This window comes from Anguilla anguilla, chromosome 5, assembly GCF_013347855.1.
Source record: "Anguilla anguilla isolate fAngAng1 chromosome 5, fAngAng1.pri, whole genome shotgun sequence".
Lineage (NCBI taxonomy): Eukaryota > Metazoa > Chordata > Actinopteri > Anguilliformes > Anguillidae > Anguilla > Anguilla anguilla.
Genome location: NC_049205.1, coordinates 46,470,606 through 46,492,162, shown reverse-complemented (window position 1 = coordinate 46,492,162; position 21,557 = coordinate 46,470,606). Strand labels below are relative to the sequence as shown.

General features: G+C 39.6%; 1 protein-coding gene across 1 annotated transcript in view; it reads right to left on the bottom strand.

Annotated features, from left to right (window-relative positions):
- Positions 1 to 20,481, bottom strand: part of sema6dl (sema domain, transmembrane domain (TM), and cytoplasmic domain, (semaphorin) 6D, like) — a 76,711-nt gene extending 56,230 nt beyond the window's left edge. The window contains exon 1 of the mRNA XM_035418521.1: positions 20,258 to 20,481. The gene's annotated coding sequence lies outside the window, so the exon portion shown is untranslated. The remainder of the gene's footprint in view (positions 1 to 20,257) is intronic.
- Between the last annotated feature and the right edge of the window lie 1,076 nt (positions 20,482 to 21,557).

The following is a 21,557-nucleotide window of genomic DNA, read 5'->3' as shown; positions in this document are numbered from 1 at the left end:
AATGTGTACATGCATTGTCCTCCTTATGTGGCCTGACCTTGCCAGATGCAGTGTGTGTATAAAACCCCCTTTCCTTAATGGGACAAGTGGCCTCATAGGCTGGGGCGGCACTATGCCATCAACAGGCCAGCGATGATGCAAAACTTACTGCTGCATGCCAAGACACCCAAGGTGTGAGCCAAAGAAAATAATGCCAGTTGCCACCAGCATAATGCAGCACTGTGCACTAAACTAAGTTTATTTATTTGCTTTGACCCAGTCTAATTTCAAATTGAAGTTATATGTAGTTAACTTTGCATTTTTGCAACATCAAATGCCATTTCAAGATGTAAGTATGGTGTAAATACACGAACATCTGGGAACAAACATTATTTTCCTTGTGTTATAGAATAAGGCTTCATTGCTCATTAACCTTTGTAGGATGAGCTTGTTTTGTTGAAAATTAATATTTTTTGGAATATGGACGTAATACAAGAGACAATTACCTCAATGCTTTTTTGCATTGAAGTAATTGTCTTCTGTATTGGGTTAATATTTTTAGAAATATGGATGTAATATAGAAGACAATTACTTCAATGCTTTTTTGTTTGGTTTATTATTACCTTTGTAGCTCAGGTTGTGTGACTCTTTTCATGTTTTCCTGGCAGGGCGTATTGGTCTTTAAACAGAAAAGATTCATGGCCACAACATCAAACAGGAGACACAGCTGGTATGTCGTGGGCGTGTGGGGTACAGTAGCCCTGGCCTTTGTGCTCTCTTTTATTCGGTCTCAGTCAGCCTTGTCCATTTGATTGTGATCCAGGCCTGCTCTGAACTGTCGCAAAGCCAGATCCAACCGCAAAACAAAAGTTCTGATAGTCTCGCCATTGAAGGGCGACGGAGGGAAAGCACTCAAGTCTGTAGGAACTAATAAGCAGCTCATTTGGCAAGCTCACGCCTTCCTGCAGATGAAAAGAGTGGAAACATAAGACCAGCCACAGAGGGAGGCACTGAAGTCTTAACTACGGTGCCACAACTACTCTACAACTGTACAGCAGTCCATTATCCTCACCAGTGCCCAGCATTTCAATAAGCAGTCAGCAAAAAGCACAGAACAACACTACCTTTATTCAAGTCACAGCCATATTCAAGACGATTAGCTTCGGAGTGCTGAAAAGCCACCTACCTTGTATTAATGGTAAATATATGTTATACCTGTGGGTATCATTATTGAATAGGTGGAATATTTGTACATATTGCTTGTATTATTTGTGCATACTGGTGGGTATGAATATTTATGAGAATGTGTATACATTTTGAAAATATGGGCTACATTCATTTTAATATATAAGAAATGGAGAAAGACTGTGATGCAATTTTGTTTTCAGTCTTTTTTTTTGCCACAGCCTCAAAGCATGGTGGAGAATTTTTTTTCCAAATGTGACCTATTACAGAAGTTTATTGCTTTCACAACCTTATTTCATGAGGGCAATATTTACACACAGCCATAACGCAGTCATCTTCTCTGCCAAAGAGCCGTGCTGAATAATCCAAATAAATCACATTTTACCTGCCTAATGCAGTTCTGTGCGAATAACCTAATAAGTAGCCAAGGCAACACTGATCCAAAACTACAGAAGCTAAATCTTAGAGCTGATTTTCTGTACGCAGGGTGACTGGTGTATTTTTGTGCAAGGCCTTTGCTGAAAACCCAAGGGACGCTTTCCTTTTGGTGTGCTAGACTGGGGGGGGGGGGCGCACTGGGGATTGGATGGGGTGGGGTGGGGGGAGTTGGTGGGGGGGGCACACTGGGGATTGGATGGGGTGGGGTGGGGACCTGGGAGGGTGATTCTTAAGGCCATAGTGCTCCTTATCCTCGTATGTCAGGCCTCAACAAAGACATTCTGAATGCCAAGCAAATCATAGCTACTGGTTCTTTGGGTTAAGAAAAAAGTAGCAAGCACAACCTGGCCTAATGGAACAACTCCGCCATTTTGTTTCCCTTAACTCTGGAGAATAAGGACAATCAGCTCAGGGAGGGGGGTGGGAGGGGACTTTAAACATGCTAATATCTGCATTTAAGCCCTATAAATGGTTAAAAAGCAAAGTCAAGCCTTCACATACTTTTTGAAGGTCTGTCCTCAGGCCGCGTTGGTTCTTCAGCCTTTAGTAATATATGACACTGACACTTTAATCATGATTTTTTTATAATAATGTATAAAATAGAATTCTTTCAGAACAACATTTTCACACATTTTTTGTGCACTCGCCCAGCTCCAAAGCTGGCAGCCTTTGATTTAATGGCCTTTGATTTTATGTGATCTCGCCTAATCAGTTGAGATTTGATCTGTAAAACCTATTGTTTCTAGTTGGAACCAACAGTCACAGTCAAAATTTGATTCTAGACCTAGTGCATTAGCACACAAAGAGCTAGCGCTTTAAGCTAAATGCAGTTTCCCCTGGAAAACCCAGACTGTCAGAACTTTTCATAATAGTGAATTTACGAAGTACAAAATAAATAAATTCAATTAAATGAATGAATAAATAAATGAATTAAAATTGCAGTCATCTTTTCCCATGGACATTTCTCTGAACAATGCAGAAGCAGATTACACATAAATATCAATGTGCAGTTTGTGCATGTGACTGATTTCACTATTTTAAAATACAGCAGAAGACGACACACTGACAAATTCTTCCAATTGAGGATGCTATGCTGGAAGAGCTAAACTCACTTATAACTTATTATATTATACATATACTAAAACAAATAAGACAAATATTTGACAATTTGTCAGCCTCCTTTACACTCTTCTAATAATAACTATGGCTGAAAATTCAATTTCATGTGCCTACTGTGCTTATAACAAGGGATTCTGAAATGTTTATCTTCATCCAGGCTGTCCACCTGAATTCCAGCAATTGTCCTCCAGGTGACCTTGTAGGCACGCTCAGTTCAGCAGCCATTCAGTAATCAGCACGACCAGCACGCAACTCATATTAGGAATGGTTCATTAGTGCAATCAGATAACACGGTTATGGATAAGTGTGGAGGAAGTGAAATAAGGACACACAAACAACACAAAGACCAAAGACAGAGTAAAGCAATATCCTGCTGGTACATTAAATACTGAAACCCTTCATTTCTTTTGCACATCTTGCAGCTTAACCTCTGACCATGGAACACATATTACAATAGATCAGCTGATGAAGACACAAAAACATGAGACGTAAGTCTGAGCCAGAGAGGGGTGAGGGCAAAACAGCCGTCAGAAAGCAAAAGGAGAAAGAGCAGTGTGAAGAGACATGATATTAATTATCATTTGATAGAGGCATTAGTCAGTGCAAATGTTCTTATTGGAAAAAATGGATCACCTAAATCAAATATTTTTTATATGTGGTTAATGTGGTAAAACATGGTATTCTGTACTAATCAAAACATGTCAGGTTTTATTCAAGATTTGTGGCAATGGATATTACACCAAGGCCAAGGCTGGCACCAATGCATGGGCATTAGACATTCTTGGAAGTCATTAATGGTTTTGAGAAATTACTCTTTCATTACACAAATTGGCAGGAGTCTGATTGACCTCTTCCAGTGGTTTGAGAATAAGGAAGATAGAACTCACAAATTCTACAATAAAATGAGCAGCTAATTAATTTATATTGAGCTCTGGCACAGCAGATTCACCGCAAGCAGAGCAGTAAACTGTGATTGCAATAAAGATTCAACAAAGTAACAGAAGGGCTCAGAGAATATTGCAACCCCAATCAACTGAAAGATAATGTGATTCAATCAACCAGCTCACACATTTCTGAAGGCTGTCAGAACTTTTTTTCTTTAACAAGTTTGGAGTCTGGATATAGATACCCTCCCACTTGATTCTGTTCCAGGCCAGATGAAGACTGTCACTCTGACAATCAAAGAACATGTTTAAGAAATTCCAAATATGTGACTATGTGGCAATTGAGTTATTAGGTAAGATGTCTGCTGCAATTAATTGAACAATTACTTGAAGCAGAGGCTCTAATGACCTTTGTTGGTAGAGTTTGGAAATATATATGAAATAACAACCTAAAATCTTCTCTATGTCCTCCTTTTGATGTATAAAATTCATTTAAGCTGTATACAGGTACCTATTTTATAGATATTTTGTTGTATTTCCAAATGTATCTTGAGGACGGGCTCCCAGGGATGGGTTCTTCAGTTGAAATAGGCTAATTGGTGATTTGGCATGCCTAGCCCAGTCATCCATTAGCCGCATCTGTGCTCTGACATTGCGAATCACTCACCGTACATTTCATTCCCCATTATAATGGAGAGGTTCGCAAAAACACTTGGGCAGTTTGCTGGTGAAATATTGTGCCTCCTGCCTTTTGCTGCTTCCCTTAACTTCTGCTGCTGGTTGACTTCTTCTGCTGAAGTAGTAGACCGGTTTAAGAGTCATGACCCCTGGTGGGCAGACATTTTGAACATGTCTGAAGACTAACCAAAAAATAAATAACAGAAAACACAAAATGAAATAACAGCTTATACAACTATATAGGGAGGATATAAATAATATACCTCTGTTAAACTAGTTTCAATAAATGAAATACAGAAGTGTTTATAATTCATAATTGATTTGTGTGAATCACCAAAGGTGAGTATTTGCTCATTGAAACCAGCAACAACTAGCCAATCAGTCTTACTCCTGGCATTTAATAGTAGTTTGCAGATTTTATCAGACTACAGAGGAAGTCTGTCAATCAGTGATGTAACATTTTGACAGATTGATCTGTTAATTAGCATGGAGCTTTACGTAAACACACAACTATACCAATTATTGTCATTTCATTTCAAAACAATTTCTCAGGGACTGACTGAAGTTTAATTATAATGTATTTTTAACTTTGATTGTGAGTAACTTAATGGAATTATTTTCAACATTTTACCTAGAATACCAAAATGTAGCCTGTATCCATAATAACAAAGCCTCAAATGTATGGTTTTATACACACACAAAAAGTTCCAGATGAGTGTTGTTAGTACATTAACAAGCACTGTTCTTTACATTCCAAGGACTAATTTCCCAGTTTGCCAAATGCTTACTAAACAGTCAGACAATATGTGTGTCTATATTTATCTTGTGCCCTTGCCAGCTGAGATTTGTTTTGCTGGAAAGGCAGACAACAAAATTGTCTGATGCCCAGCTAAGTCACTGCAAAGGTCAGCTTTATATTACATTTAAAGTTATTGATAAATCGGAAAAGAAGTTTTGTTTTGTAACAACAGATCAATGATGTGGTTTCCAGAATATGGTTTGTGTGAAAGACAGAAATGCTTGGCTATATGCAAACTCTGAGGTGGACTTCCAATATTCCTTCCCCTTCTACAAAAGCCCAAGTTCAAATTTGTTCTTTCAGAATTCATTTGGAATTGGACATGTATTGAAGTTACTATAATGTGTGTGTGTGTGTGAAGTCAAGTTTATTTGTATAGCACATATTCATACAATTGAATGCAATGTGTGTGTGGGGGCGGGGGCGGGGGTGGGGGGGGGGGGGGGGTTACGGTAGCTAGTTAATGAGGGTAACAGATGTAAAATGTAGACACTATGTTTTAGCAGCTTCTGCCCATTAGATTTTCAGGCAGCTTGCTGGTGGTGAAGAGTAGGCCAGAGGCTGAAGATGGAGAGCTCACAAGGCCAAAGGGAGGAACTGCTCTCTGGTCGATGGTTGCTCTGCGAATCCCATTAAAACTTAATGAAACGGTTCACTGGGCTTCTCAGAAGTTGATCTCCTGTTCCTGTTTTCCATTGATATATCCCCCTGTACTTGCTTAGCTGTGTACTGAGAGCAATTACTCTATTTTTACATTTCTGTCCTTAAACTTGGACTGTGATTTATAGGTGGGAAAAACAAGTGAACAGATGAGAAGTGAGGGAGAATGTGTGATAATATTTCAAAACTGAGGACTGTCAGGTAGTCTGCAACATCTGTAATAAAGCAGATTATTTCCTTTGGAAGAGGAAATGGAATGATATTTCTGTACCTTTGATGTACATACTGTGTGTGTCTGTTTGCAGACTGATGGGTTTTGGTTAAAACCAGAAAGGGTGGGGTTTTGGTTAAAACCAGAAAGGGTGAAGTTCTGGTTGCAAATGGGTGTTAATCATTTATGAATATATTAACCTCAGTACTTCCTCTGCTGAGCTGTGCTGAAAAAAAGAATGGATGCAGCATCCAGTCCCCTGGAATGAAAAATGTTGTTTATCATTTATTTACTGCACACGCTGCCATTGCCTCAGGAAGTGAAGTTTAAGAGCAGTGTCAACAGACAAAGGATCGTACACTGAGCCATGTGCCAGGCCTTGCCTTTTCCCTCTAGGCTGAGGGCCATTTCCATTCATTCAACAGCGATATAATATCAAACCCAAGAAGATATACAATAACGTGCCATCACAATGGCAAGAGCTGTCCCAGCAGTCTCACTGAAGCTGAATATCAGCACACCTTATCACTATATCTCTTGGCTTAAAGTTGACTGACAATCTTAAATAAGATACAGGGTGTTGCTCTAAAAAACCTTTTGCTGTATAACATCACCGTATATTAATATACAACATTTCTACAGTGGATTGCTTGCCAGTATACCCACTGCAAACAGTAACATATGCTGTATGCACGTAATGCTGTGTTGCTGAAGATATTTAAATTTATTCTCTTTGGTTGGATGCCAGTGATGAGAAAATCATGGTACTTGTTTCTTTTTTCTTGTCCCTTTGTTGAGGTTGTTTTGATACATTTGAAATTTATTGCAATTTTAAATAATTAACCTTTTTAGAATGGATTTTCTTTCTTGATCCTTTTGCTTGATTAGATTTGTCTGAATTTGATTATTAGGATTATCATTGTGTTTCATCCTGTGATTGATGGGCTTCACTTCAATTATGGAATGATGGACTGTCAGAATAAAATGGGGGAATACAGTCATTGAATTTAAATTAGATTCCATAGCAGATTGACAGAAAAAAATAAATCCGGAAGAACATTAAGATGCTGCAACATTTTAAAATATTCATTTTGTATATATGCATATATTAATGAGAGAATTTACTATTGTAAGAACAGGCAATATCCTCATATCACCAAAATTTACTTGCAAAAAATTGCTTGTGAAAAAGAGGTGCATTTACAGTGGTGATAACTTTTGCAGAGGGGAACATTTAAGCCACAACGACCACGACCTGTCACAATACTTTATTTAAACCTTGGCTTGGAGAAGCATGTTATGACTGTGAAAGAGAGGCTCTGTGCTAATTTGCATCTCCAGTACCATGGATTTGAATTGCATGAACATTGCGTGGACATATGTTTTTGTTGGGCGAGACAGAAGGCAGGTTTCCTCACAGACTATCACTAAGTCTTCGGTGCTTTGGCCGCTAATGTGGAGCTGCTCCGTCGCTGCTGTGATCAAGGCTGACAACCCTTCCTTCTCATCTGTAATGAGTTTTGATCCCTGACCTGTCAACTTATGGTCTATGCCCTTGTGTGTCACATTTCTTTGAGAATAAAGGAGCAAAAGCAGGGAGGAGGGAAACAATGGTGGGGAATTAGGCCTCACTGAGAAAGGATTGCGTAGGACTCCTCTCAACGTGTTGCTGAATGTGAAAAAAGAGGGAATGGTGTCCTGAAAGAGAGTATTTATGCTTGCCTGAAAATACAGACGTAGAGGGGATGAGGCGGTAGTTTACAAGGACATTTTTAAGCACCAAAGATTGCTTGTTTCCATCTTTGTTTCAAAGTCCTAATCGAGAGGGGAAACATGATGTGAACTGAATTGGCAGTCTTAAAAACAATGTTTTTGGGAATGAGGAAATTAGAAATCATCATGCTTGATCAGACCCGGAATGAGAAAAGATGGAATCAGTGGTGGGGGACTGGCAAATCTCTGCATCTGATTTTTGCTTTACACAGTGGGGCCTTTGAAGACCAAAGAGAACAAATGTTTTTTTAGGGGGGTGGGGGTGGGGGAGTAAGTGTAATTCAAGGATGTTGTATTTTAATGGACTGTTTCAGGATAGATGATAAACACGATGGAGTTCTGGAGGAGGACACTGTCTACGCAGTGAGCTAGCAAGGAAGTCGCATCCAAATGTGGGTCTGCATGGCCTGGACGGCAGCAAATGATTTAATTTACTTAGTGAACTAATACAATTATGGGCACTGTAATTTACAAAGGATAACAGGATGCTCCCTGTGCTTAATGTTTTGTGTGATTAGATGTTTGATGCCTTTGGACCCATGGAGCCCCGAGAGGCGAGCATTTGTCATAATGTTCCCTTTTTTCGCAAATGCCATCTGTTACTCATAAACAGAATTTCCAGATAGCTGCTCTGACCTCCTCTTAGGAATAGTTGACCAGTCATTCCAAATTGTGTTAGATCTTAATTTCACATAAACCTTTTTTCTTAATGCTCTGAAATACAGTTGTCAGAATTAAAGGAGTAGCATTATTAAAAAGACAACAGCTGATGAGCGGCATTCTTAATGCTAATGGAATAAGGCTGTGGGGGTGTGTGGATACAGTTCTGCGGAGGGCCTAGTTGCTGATCAGTGGCTGATCAGGTTATGAATCATGTGCAGCGGGGCCAATGTCTCTTTAGTGCTGGCCCTCTTTGTCAGAATATGAACCATGCCCATCTGCCCTGGTTTACTCCAGTCAGCAGCATGGGCTTTCAGGCTGATGGTCTCGTGGTAGCGATGTTAGAACTCTAAGCTTCCATCGTCCGAGGTCACATTCTGCGTCAGCCCTGACCATGCGGTGGGGAATTACAGCACAGAGGCCTGAGCAATTAAAACTCCAAGACACCCAAACAGTTGATAGAGTCTGACACCACAAGCTGCTCTTTGGATCAGTGGCTTACTGACCCACAGGCGAGGAACCGCTGCTCCAGAGTGGCCGGAGGCAACCACCTGTCTTCAACTCAGGGGAGTCGTGAATGTGATGGCGAGAGAAAGGCATCACAGCAATCTCTGGGGGCAATGCACAAATTGTGCGTGACATTGGAAAAAACTTGATAACACTGACATTTGATGGGAAAGGTGTGCTTGCTTGTGGGGAGCGGGAGGTTGTTTGGTGTGATTTAAAGAAGAAAGCACTGGAGAAAAAGCAGAGGAATGCATTTTCAGCCATTTGTGCTATCCAGAGAAAAGGGAAAGGAATGCCACTATTAGATGGCAACCACTGCTAGCTATCATTTGCTTTTAAGGCTCTGGGCCTGTTCTGAGCAGAACAACAATCTTTTTCCAGTCAGATCTCACATATGTTATATTGCACATAAACTCTAGTGAACTTTTTTTAGAAAAAGTTCTCACATCTTGTTTTATAAATAAACAGGCTGAAATATCACAAACACTGCCAAATTAAACAAAAATGTATATTATTCCAATGATTTTCACATTATCTTACATGTTTTCAGAATGTACTTCAATTCCATATGCCCATTTTTTATAAACAGGAATGACTAAATATCACAATCACTGTGTCCCAAATGTGTAGTTATGGATTTGACACAAAGGTTCCTGAACATGAATGGTACGCTGGTACAGTTTTCATAAGTCTGTATAGTCAAGGTTCTGGTTGCAACAAACATCTTGGCACTGTTTAGGTTTGCGGATTTTGCGTGCTGTGCCCTTACTGTATCTCCCATGATGACCTGTGGAATAAGAAACCTGACTACCTGCTGCATTTTCCAGGGCGTGCATGTCAGCAGGTGGAGCACGCCATATGCTAACGATGTCCTGAATAGGCTCCTCTCCGCCACATCCTCAGGCTTGCCTTTCCAAGAGGAATGGGATTATACTTTAATTCTGACCAGACTCTCTAAAAATAGGTCAGCCAATTCCATGTAAAAAAAAAATGCATGCCATTTGCTTGAGTTTAGCAGGTTATATTACAATAAAAAAAGCTTCCAGTAGAGAGAGCTTTCTCACTTAAGAGACTACGGTTTATAGGGAAATATTCAGTGCCTTTGCTTGCAGTGTGCAGCCCTTGGATGGACGCCACTCTTTTCTGTGGCACGGAGGGGAGAACAAACATGGAGGAGAAGGCTCCCTTGGACAGCTGTACTTGGCTCACAATGCGGTGTTCTGTTTTCAAACTGTGCGTGCATTTAGTGTTTTGTTTCCCCTTGCGCCATGATTAAAGCTCACATTATTTGGATGAGGTCTGGGCCTCGCAGCTGAACTGCATGCACGATAGCATTGAGGAACACTGAACACTTGGAAGCTGGAGGGATGGCGGTTGTGGAGTTTTTTTTTTTCTGACAGGGGGGTTGGGGTAGTTAGAGGACCACAGGCCATTTCTGCTAATTTATTTCTGGAACACATTCATTTGGGCAGACTCACAAGAGAAATCAGCCTGCTTCTCTGCATTCCTGCTCCTAACTGTGGACGGCATCACAAAACCACAACCAAAGGCAGCTCAAATTATTCACAGTTGGCAGGCAGTTCTGAAAAGCCTCTGGACTGACAGAGCAGGGTTATTGAAATACTACAGCACTGAGAAGCTCTTTCAGTGGTGGCTAGTTCCCCTGAAACCAGACTTGCCACTTCTTCAAAAAAATTTTATTTATTTTTTTGACATGTATACCTGCTTGCAGTTATAAAGACAGAAAATCGCCACCCTGTGGTGTTTAAAAAATCAGCCTCACTATAACTACAATTCAGGTCATCTTGTTAATGCTTGTAGGCAAAAAATGGAACCAAAACAAGCTTAATTTAATTAACTATGGAAAATTGGAGCTGTAGCTCAACTCAGATGCCAAATATGTCATTATATAAGATCATTCTTGAATAGTAATCAGTTCAAAACGTGATATTTTGGATAACAGTAGTCCCAGCAGTTTCTTTTTATTTTTATAATGGCTGAAGAATGTTTTTGATTATCTGGACATTAAGATGTACTCCATTACTCAAGTATGAAATGCATATTACAAGTTTAATTGTCCATAAAGGGCTTTGGGAAAATGGCCTGATGAGGACATTATTAAACATATAATTGTTCTTTAATTAGCATCTGTTGATGTCCTTTAGAACCATTTTACAATTTTTTAAATGGTCTATGAATGTAGAGTTTCAATTTAGCAATGTGATTAGCCAGTCTTTCCTAAGTGGTTTATCACTTAGTTATTCATGAAGTGCTCATCTCTAATAATGTCACAGCTTCTTCTGTAATGGAGAATGAAGAACAAATTAAGATCATTAAGTGATTTTTATCAGTCAAGTGCCAAGTAAAGGTACTTTTAAAATGGCAACAGGCAATAATCGTCTTTAAGGAAAGAAAAAGTGTTTGAATCAAGAAAGGTTAAATTAATTCAATCTCGGCCTCCTATTACAAAAGCTGCTTCAGTGACTCTGACGTTTAATCTAGGCAGATAAGTAAACGACTCTTTTGTTCCTCTCAGGCAAAGAAAAAGCGAACCGCCCTGCCAATCTGCCCTCGGTGTGTACTGAACCTCTAATTTTGTAGCTCCAGGTGCAGCAAAGTGGCTTGAGGAGAAGCAGGAGATGCAAGGCGACATTTGACATAGTGTTATTTTCAGTTGTGTTGCCAGGCCCAGTGACAGACATGGTGGATTGAGAAGGATTCGCGTAGGCCCCAACTACATTTCCGGGCTGGCAGATTAATGAGCTATTAGAGGCAGGCACTCTTCTCCGGGCAGTGGGGAAGTGGAAAGCTTCTCTTCCCAACAGCTGTTCACTACAGTGACCTGCACCTGCTACACGGGAAAATGTCACAGCCTCAAAAATCGATGCAGGTTTGCCCCTTGATCTCGTCTTGCTCTCAAATCAAACCCATTACAGGCGGAACCACAATACAGCCATTCAAAATAGATAGGGCTAATTTGGGCAGAGTCCAGCTCCCCACGGATAGGTCAATGTCTTTTTCCTTTCAATGTGGGAGCTAATTAGACTTAATTTTTCTCTTTGATGAGCCCACTTTGTAAAAACAGCCCATCCTGAACAAGGTGTGCTGAGCCCGGGGAACGTCATCACAGTTAATAAATAAATATATATATATATATATATATATATATATATATATATATATATATAAATAAAAACAACGAGTTTTGTAAATTTGTCCTGTAGTCTCTTGTGCTGGATCACATTCTGCCACTTCACTGTCGATCCTCCTCCTGCATCACATTCTTATCTCTTACCTTAATGGAAACGGTAATGAAAAATGGTTCCGTTTAATTGGATTTGCCGTGCTACGTAATGCATGTCCCCAATTATCTTGCGTTGTTATGTCATATTGCTTTGATGTGATGTGTTGAATGCCAAGGCCATTGTTAATGGCGTAGAATATAACAGCTCTGAGAAACATGTTGTCTGTTATTTCCAGCTTTTTTTTTGGCCAGTTCAGTCACACACTTACTGATACACTGTTTTCACTGATTTTGCGATTTATGACAGTTAACCTCACTATCAGTTGTTTGTAAGTAAAATCGTGCTTAAGAAGGAAGCGAAGGCTGAGCCTGTATGGTATAAGTGGGTCACCCAGTGGCAGCTTATTGGAATTAGTGTGAGTTGCAGGTGAAACGGGAGGATGCGGCTTAAGTGTGACATTATCTCAGGGGTTAAGGCCCCTTGGGCCGAGAAACCCCCGGCACCATAAAAAAAATAGCGCAAAGCCATTAATGGAACTACTTGTGTGCTCGTGCTATGAATCACAAGAGCCAGAGAGTTTGGAGATTTGGGAGAGGTGCCCGTGTGCGTTTGCGTGTCAAACCTCGCAGATGGATTATGGCAAAGCAGGTTAGGCATAAGGTGGACTCTCGCCAGCCGCTGGTGGTGACAATGCCAGGCATGTTGTTAATCACCCCGAGATAGCATGCTGGCTCTCTCAGCTTATTGGTGAGCAGGCTGATCTAGAGAGCATGGTCAGGCTCCTGCATTCTCACCAGCACACATTTAATGGACTTGTGCCTTTCTGCCATAAGTCGTTTGTCATAAACATGTAAAACATGGTCCACTCTGATCCCTGGATTCAATTTACATTTGCCCTTGACTTTTATTTGCAAATAAGTGTTGCTTTTTTCAATAAAAATCCGATTGGGTTTGGTGATTGGTGCACTTACTGACATGCGTTCGTGCCCAAAAAAAGTAACTCTTGCACTTCATTTTGATGAATGTTGATCACATCAAGGGATGAGTTTCAGTTCAAGACTTTTTTACACCATTATTCATAGGTAATCCGATCTTTTTTTCTGGCAGACCAAAGAGATACGTGATCAAGAACTGTTTTGTCGTACAATTTATCTATTTTCACTATTCTGTAATTAGTAGAGGTATTTTCTCCTACAGTGGGGTAGTACTACAGGTGATTTTTCAGCGCTGGTTGAGAGAGTTCCACAGAAATAATTTATCTCTGAGTCTGAACTATTCTTTTGTTATTTTTGTAATGATTGTGAAGTGATCCAGGACAATAGACTTTCTATTCAAGAGAAAACTCAAAAGCTTTATGATAAAGCTAATTTCTTGTCATCACTGTGTGACTTAGGAACGTACAATATTACGTGCAAAGTCCATTCTGAAAGATGGTTTGCCTTGATACCACATTATAAAAGCTTGACAAAGATGGTTGGACATTGTTTCTATTTGCCGGTTTGAAAAGCTTTTTTATATAATCGTTCCATATTGTCGCTAATTTGGCTGTAGAAGCAGATGGCAAGTACAGTATGACAAAATAGTTTTACATGCAAAATGAGTCAGTGCAAGCAAATGTAACCTCAGCATGATTTGTTTCCCTTTTGCTTCCTTTGTTAGAACTAATTTTTTGGAAGGTGCCTTGAGCATAATAATTTTACAGTCTGCGTTTGCTGTTATTTAAGTGGCAACAAGAATGGTGACCCTATTCAATAAAGAGCCCATTTATTACTGCATAAATGGATTGTGTAACTGCCGTTTTAGTACTGAAAGAGGTCAGCTCTGTCTGAAATGGAGCTTTTAACCTTGGGGATATGGAGAAGGTGTCTTGTCCCTGAGGGCTTAATCCTTATCAGGTACTGAGCACGGCTATGAGCCAGGCCCCGCTTTGTCTGGGACATCGGGCTGTTGTGGATCGCATACTGTTGTGAGGCTCCAGACAGTGGGAGCTGTGGCCTTATTTGACAGGGACACGTGACCTTAAGTGAGGAGGGGAAACTGGCTCTCCTTGTTCAGGAACTAAATCCTTGAGCTACCCTAGGCCATCAAAGCTTCAGCAAATTGGAGGGAATGGCAATGTATCGGAGCTGAGGATTATTTCTTGCTTTTGGGAGGATAGCAGGCCATTGTGTGGGTGGTTTGCTGGTGGGCTACATTTTCTCCCAAGTGAATTCCATCTTCCGCTAAATGGAGCAGGCCTGGCAGGTGCCACACGTGTATGGCACAGTGCGAAAGTGTGCCTGCGACCTGCTTTCTCCTTCATCAACAGTAACCTCACTACCTGGAAGACCTGTACAAACCACCTTAGGAGATTTTAATCCCTCTTCTGCTTGCTTGTTTTTATCCCAGTAGATTAATTATAAGATTATCAGACAGAAGAATTGTATTGTTGTTGTACAACTAAATAATATATATCTTTAATAAGTATTTTTCTCTTTGGTTTTTTTTTTCTTTTAAAGATGTATTGGGCTACATTTTTTGCTACTTTGAATTCTGAGTTTACAGAAAGCACTCCTGATCTTTCTATTTCAGCTCCTTGTTTTGGCATGGTCTTTAATGAAGGATGATGTCATCGCTTCGGAAATCCCTCTGCCATTGCAGCTACCATGTGATCTGACCATGTGATGTGAATGATGCAAAGCTACCTGCATTTACGGTGAGTTTTTCCAGCATTTAACCCCTTTCATATATTAAAACCGCGGGCATATATTCTTTCATTTTGCCGTGAAAGAATACATGAATATATCGAAGTGTTGATATCATGTGAAAACCAAGTTTCTAGCATATTATACTTAAGGGGATTTTCAGTTTCTGGAGAGCCTAGGAACCAGTTTGTGCTAGTTTGGTGCCAAAATGGCAACCGGTTGGCCAGTTGATTTTGATTTGTGCATCCTTCAGGACACTTTTTTCTTTCACATTTCATGCCCTCTCTTCAACTCAAAGCGCTCATATTCTTTTCTGCTGCGAGCTTCAGCTCTTACTGTATACAATAGAACTTTGAAAGTCCCAACCCCCAGAGGATAAAGAGTGCCTCAGGGATCAGTTCTGTATTATTGTTTATCTGTTTCGACTTCTCAGAGGTGCCGACTGAAGCTGCATATTTTTTCCTTGATTTGGCTTTTACAATACAGCAGAGTAGCTGTGGGTCTCCAGAGATTTCTCTCCCCCTCCCATCCGAATAGCTTACTGGCCTCATATCGAAAAGCTCCAGATGCTCTTTCTACATTTCGCTAAGTTTTTATCGACTGTATCTAGTTTACTTTGTTTATTGACAGCACTTCCTGTGAAGGGCCCTGCGTAGCAACTACATAAGGCCTTGATAAGCATTACACACAATAATAAGGATGTGGTTTTCCACAGTAGAGCTCTGTATGACAGGCTGGTTCTTTCTCCTTGAATAATGGCTCCCTGCAAAGAGATCTACATTCACTCACACTTTCAGGCAGGAAAATTAATCATGTCAATCCATTAATTTATTTTATGCTGAATTCTTTTCTTCAATGAATATTGATGAAAAGAATAAAACGTATTTTTACATTTTTTCTTTTCTCGTAGTTTGCAATTCTTTGCATATTGATGCAATTGATGCAATATATCTTTGCATAAAATCAAATAATAAAATATTTGGTAAAATACCAAACGCAAAGCACCAAAAAACACTTGTGACAATCGGTGTGCTGTATATCTGTTCAAATAATTAAGGGTCACACAAGAGCATAAAGGGAGTTATTATATAATGTGATGGTGATTGTAATAGCAGTATATTGTAGTTCTAGTATCTCATGTTATATGGATGGATGGATGGATATATGAAAAAAGTAACATGTATCTGAAAGGTAAATGTCTCACAGCTGTGTTTGACTCCCTGTCTGTGCAGACTGATTCAGCTCAGGTTACCAGCTGGTCCTTGTGACATCTTGTGAGTCTTTACACACATACACACAGGAACACAGAGACAGAGACAGAGACCAAAACTCATCAATAGCATCAAGGCTTACCTCCAAATTAGGCACTTAGAGCATTTTCTGCCCCAATCAGAGTATTCAGTTTCAGGGAATGATAATACTTGTTCCTGGTTATGGTTATACACTTTGTTGTACGTCGCTCTGGATAAGAGCGTCTGCCAAATGCCTGTAATGTATAATGTAATGTAATAATATCTTTATCTTTACTTACTAATCTAACTTTGGAAGACTTCAATGGAAATCTGTCATCTGGAGCACAAGTGCTCTAATACATCTCTAATACAACAGCCATTTTTTTTGCCTTTGTATTTTTGCCACTACCTTACAAAAGCTAGTGTGCATGCAATTTCACATTAGTTATTTAAATATTGTACTTGGCTCTTCATAATTTTCTGATTTATATGTGTAGCATTGAAAGGAAACTTGATAGGATTGCAATTAGTCCATAGATTCTTATGATATATTAAACCAAGTGAAAAAAATCCACCAGATCTATTGCAGACTATGATTTATAATATAGTTTAAAGATTAGCATATACTTTAATACATCCATGATGCTCATAATGATGATAATATCAAATGCATTCTAACTTTCATTTATAAGTGCTTTTAAAGCCTTGTGCATCTTGCATATTTCATTGAGCAGCACTGCAGGTGTATTCCCTGCAATTATAATCATATTTCATATGCATGCTCCATAAACAAAAACTAAATGGATAAACTCGACATCTCATTTCCAAAGGTTCATCAGTTATCCCAATAAACTACTGTATATGTAAACAGAAAAGCATGAGATGTGTATTCTGTACACTTGCAGTTGAAATTTTTCTTTTCAACCATCCTGAAAAAAAATGCAGACCTGGCCTCAGTCTTGCTTCCAACAGAGAACTATGGGTCTTGTGGGTCTGCCTGTTTGGATCCAAAGATAAGATTGCATTCGAGCTCTGGGCATGGTTTCTGGGGGTGAGGACGTGACCTTCCCTCCCTCAGCTGCGTTCACCTTGGCCCTCGAGATGCTTTCTCTAGCAAGTGCAGAATTGCATTATTGGTCCGGTAAAGAAGCTATCTGAAGCATGGTTGTGTCGCAGGGAGATTGTTACTGCAACTGCTTACCAATGCTTTCTGTGCACTTTGATGCAAATTAGGCTTTCCACAATGTGGTTCCCTTACAGGAAAAAATCATTGCTGACTTAATGAAATTATGGAAACCACCACGGCGGGGAGACAGATTAATCACGTTGAATCCTTATCTGTTTAAATCATAGATTTATTCACAATGCAATTCAAATTGTGTAGAGTAATGCATTGCAAAAATGTTGATTTAAATCTCTTAATAAACTTTGAATCTCTTTCTTAAATAAAAAAGCATTATGATTCTTGCAGCCATATTCTTGGCATTCCTCTTTATATCATTCCTTTATAGGACCAGATATTCAGAAGGGGGAAGTATTAAGAAGCTGCCCTTCAGAGACTTGTACTAAAGAATTACCTATAGCCACAGCAAGAAGAAGAACCAAAATGATTGATGTGGCCTGCTAACAATGAATGGCACACATTATTCTACTTTATAATGAGTTGTTTTTGGCAGATCCATACATTAGCAATGCTTTCTATCCCCGCTTAAAGATAAGTGTAGAGCAAAGAGTGGATAGACTACCTATAAACAGACCAGAGGATTGGTGCATCTAAATGAGGAGTGTGAGACAGATGGATTGAAAGGCTGGCTAGTGTGCAACAAGGTAGAAACCCTCAGGAAGATCAATGGAGGGAGCATTTTTAAAGACCAGAATCTATTAAGGAAGAATTGGAAAGTACTGGCCAGCTTTGGAGGGGTTTCTTACGGGATGAACAAGCTGGTTGTTAGGGAGTAACAGCACGAGCCTAAAGAATGAGAAATAGATTAGATGTAGATGCCACAATGAGCTATCTCAGTGGACCATGGAAAAGGAAGAGAGCATTAAAGTAGAGCCTTAGAAAAGGAAGACATTGCACAAAAGTATACACCTCAGAGAATTGTGGAGGAAAAAAAATATAAAAAAAGAGTTTAATCACAGGATGAAAGACATACTCCAGAAGGAGGTGTCCTTTGACCCTTACCATTTTAACAATGTAATCATTGTTTCTTTGTGGTTTTTGTAATGAATATGACTGAAATACTGAAGTATGCCATGTGTTGTATTGGTGGTATGATTATATCAAAAAAAAAAAACACACAGATTAAATTTTTTTTTTGCATTGTCACAGATTTGTATTGTGCAGAAAAAAAACCCTACATTTTCAATTTTTAAAAATAAACTCATTATTTTAATCCCCCCTCCCCCTTTGAGTTTATTGCCAACATCTGCATATGCAATCATCTACTTCTTATGTGCAACTACAACAATTCAATCCCCTTGGTACATATTTAAAATTCATCTGCAGACACATGGAGTGCCTGTAAATATGCATATCCTTTACAGCAAATCAGAAATGAGAGCAAAACAATATAAAAGATGAAAAACTAGGGCTGAACTCCGAAGGGAATTGGCACAAGCTTTCTTTGAAAGAGTTGAACATGCACTTCCCCAAAGAGCACAAGGAGCAGATGATAAAACCTGTTCCTCCTTTTTGGGGGAGAATTTTCCATGGACCAAAAGAACAGTGCCACTGATTTATTCCTCAAAGATAGTCCCGTTTATCAACCAGTAAAGCATGTTATACATCTTACTAATAAAGGATTTCAATTCTCTTCACATTTTGAAGCAACATTGGTTGATCGGTCTGTTTGGTGCGCACCACTTAGAAACGCACTTCAATTTATCAAACAGAGAGAGGCAGGTGGGGTTTGGAGAAAGTGGATGCTCAAGACTGACTGATTCATCACAAGCTTTGGCAGAGGAACAAGAACCCTGGGAAACTATGCTGTGTGCTGAAGTGCTGAAAAATAAAGTGAACTTACTGGATGTTATTGTGTGTAATGCAGGACAGCCCACACTGCCCTCCCTCCACAGCATAAAGTGCTGTCATTACAATGGAAAATCTGAAGGGGGACTTCATCTTTAATTCGAGTACATCAACGACATTTAATACCAAATCAAATCAATTTTATGTGCATAGCCGGTTTTACAGAGAACTGTCTCAAAGACACTTTACAGAGCAGCATAAAAACAGCAAGAAACCGAGCAAAAGAGCAAAAAACTGGCCTGAACCCCCAATAAGCAAACACATGAGGTAGAAAAAACTCCCAGTGGGGAGAAAACACATCTATTGTGTGGACAGAAGTGTTATCAACTTTTGAGAATGCTCTACCCATGTTGTGAGAATGTTAAGCTTTGAGGGCTGAATTTCAAGTTATCTCTGCGATTCCTTGGTCTGAAGACAGTGAGCACCAATATTACATTGTTAGATTGTTTCTGTTCTTTGTGATATGCTACTAACTGCTTTCTGTAGATAGGTTTTTCAGCATGCATCAGCTGTAAGATGGCCATAAATTATTCATTCAGTTTACTGTTATTGTAATTAGACTCTATTGATACACTGCTGAGACATGTTCAGAAATCAAAGGAATATGAGTCCAAATACAAACATAGCCACGATGTATCAAAACTTTGTAACTTCTCTCCATTGAGTCAGCACATACAGAAACAAAGCCAGGAAGCTAACGCACACATCATGCCCCAAGGCATGGAAAAGCACAGGAGATTTAAAGTTTATTGATACCTGATAAGTACCATGTCCATGCAGGTTCCATTTTTTTCAAGCATCAATTATTAACCGGCGCAATTTCATCGAACACAAGATGGAAATCATAATGCACAAAAACCCTCGCGGTGTCAGGGAGAACGGGGGAGAAGAAATGATTTTCCTATCTCTTTTTTATTCTCTGTGCGCCTATCATTCTTACCCTGATGCAAATTCAAGACTGAGCGCGGAGCACCTTGACACCCGCCAGATGTTCGGAATCTGAGAAACAGCCACATCCATGCTGATTCCCGAGCATGAGGGGGGTGAAAAAGCAGCTTCAAACCACTTGCAGGAAAAAGTACGCTAATGCATCCCGGCTTCTCTGATTGCCGCGCACTGCCTCCAATTCAGAAAATGAACAGAGAGCAAAAAAGAAAAAAAGAAAGACTTACTTTTAAATAGACTCCGCTGGAAACAAATGGGAAGCAGCTCTTCGGCACTCTTCAGGCTGATTGAGCTGTTGAAATCTCAGCCTTCTCTGGGATAGAGAGAGCGAGAGAGGGGGAAGCTTCCTCGCGGCTGGATTTGCTGTAGTATCCTGTGGGCTGTGAGGATTTGTGACAGTACTTTCCACTGAGCCGGTTGCTCTGTGTTTGGAGACGCAGCTCTGTACTGAGGAGATAGACCCAGGCTCTGCCCATTTCTTAAACTCCAGGGAGTTGCACCCCCCCCCCCCCCCCCCCCTTGCAAGAAGCCCAAATTACACAGCGACAGTGTTTAGCAATCAGAAGATAATGCTGCGCTCTGTCTTCCGTTTTTCACTGAAAAGCAATTCAGAACGAAATAATGAAAGCATTTTCTCTGAGAGCAGGAGGGGAATTTATGTGTTTTCTGCAGATAAGAAATTTGAGCCCCGCTCAGACAATTGAAACAGTGTGAAACAAATTGATCGCTCAATCCCTTGATACTTTTGTTTGTAAGTAAGAATAAGGACAAAAATTGCTTGACTATGCAGACACACACAGATATCAAAGATTAATTAAAACTGAAGATTTTTCCAACTTATTTCAGCAGGCACAGTTTTGGGGCTGATTTTATAAGTTGGTGATGTCTAGAAGAAAGAGAATACATAAGCTGCAGTTATTCCACCCATGATTATTTATTTATTTTCCAGGTTTCCATGTATCATCCAAACAGGTCATCGTTAATGGGAAGTGATTTTACTACAGATATGGAAATATTTAAGTACATGACCACATCTGTACAGGTTTTAAACCACTTTGGAAAACACTAGGTTTCCCCTCTGTTAATTCTCAAAGATAAAGACAAAGATAGTTACTTTGAATTTACAAAAGAAAAACATATTGAACAAATGTTCAAACAAATGAAGTTCATATGATATTTAAAGCATTGTTTAGCAAGTACAGTGCTTACCAAAATGAATTCAATGAAAAAGATTTGAAAAAGTAATCACTAGGAAAAAATGTTTTCGAATCCAGATCAAAGCCACTCATTTGATTGGTGCCTTGGCATCATGGAAAGACTGCCAGATTGCCAAAGAAGAATTGCCAGATTTCTTACAGTACATATGATCTGCTACATGATCTATTTGCAACAACAAATTAACTATATATTCTAATCATACACCCTGTATAAAACCACACCATGGCAGTGCTTTTTTTCTTTCAGGAAAAATGACTACCATTTGATTGCTGTTTCCAACAAAGAACAGACCATAGATTCAGTCCAGAT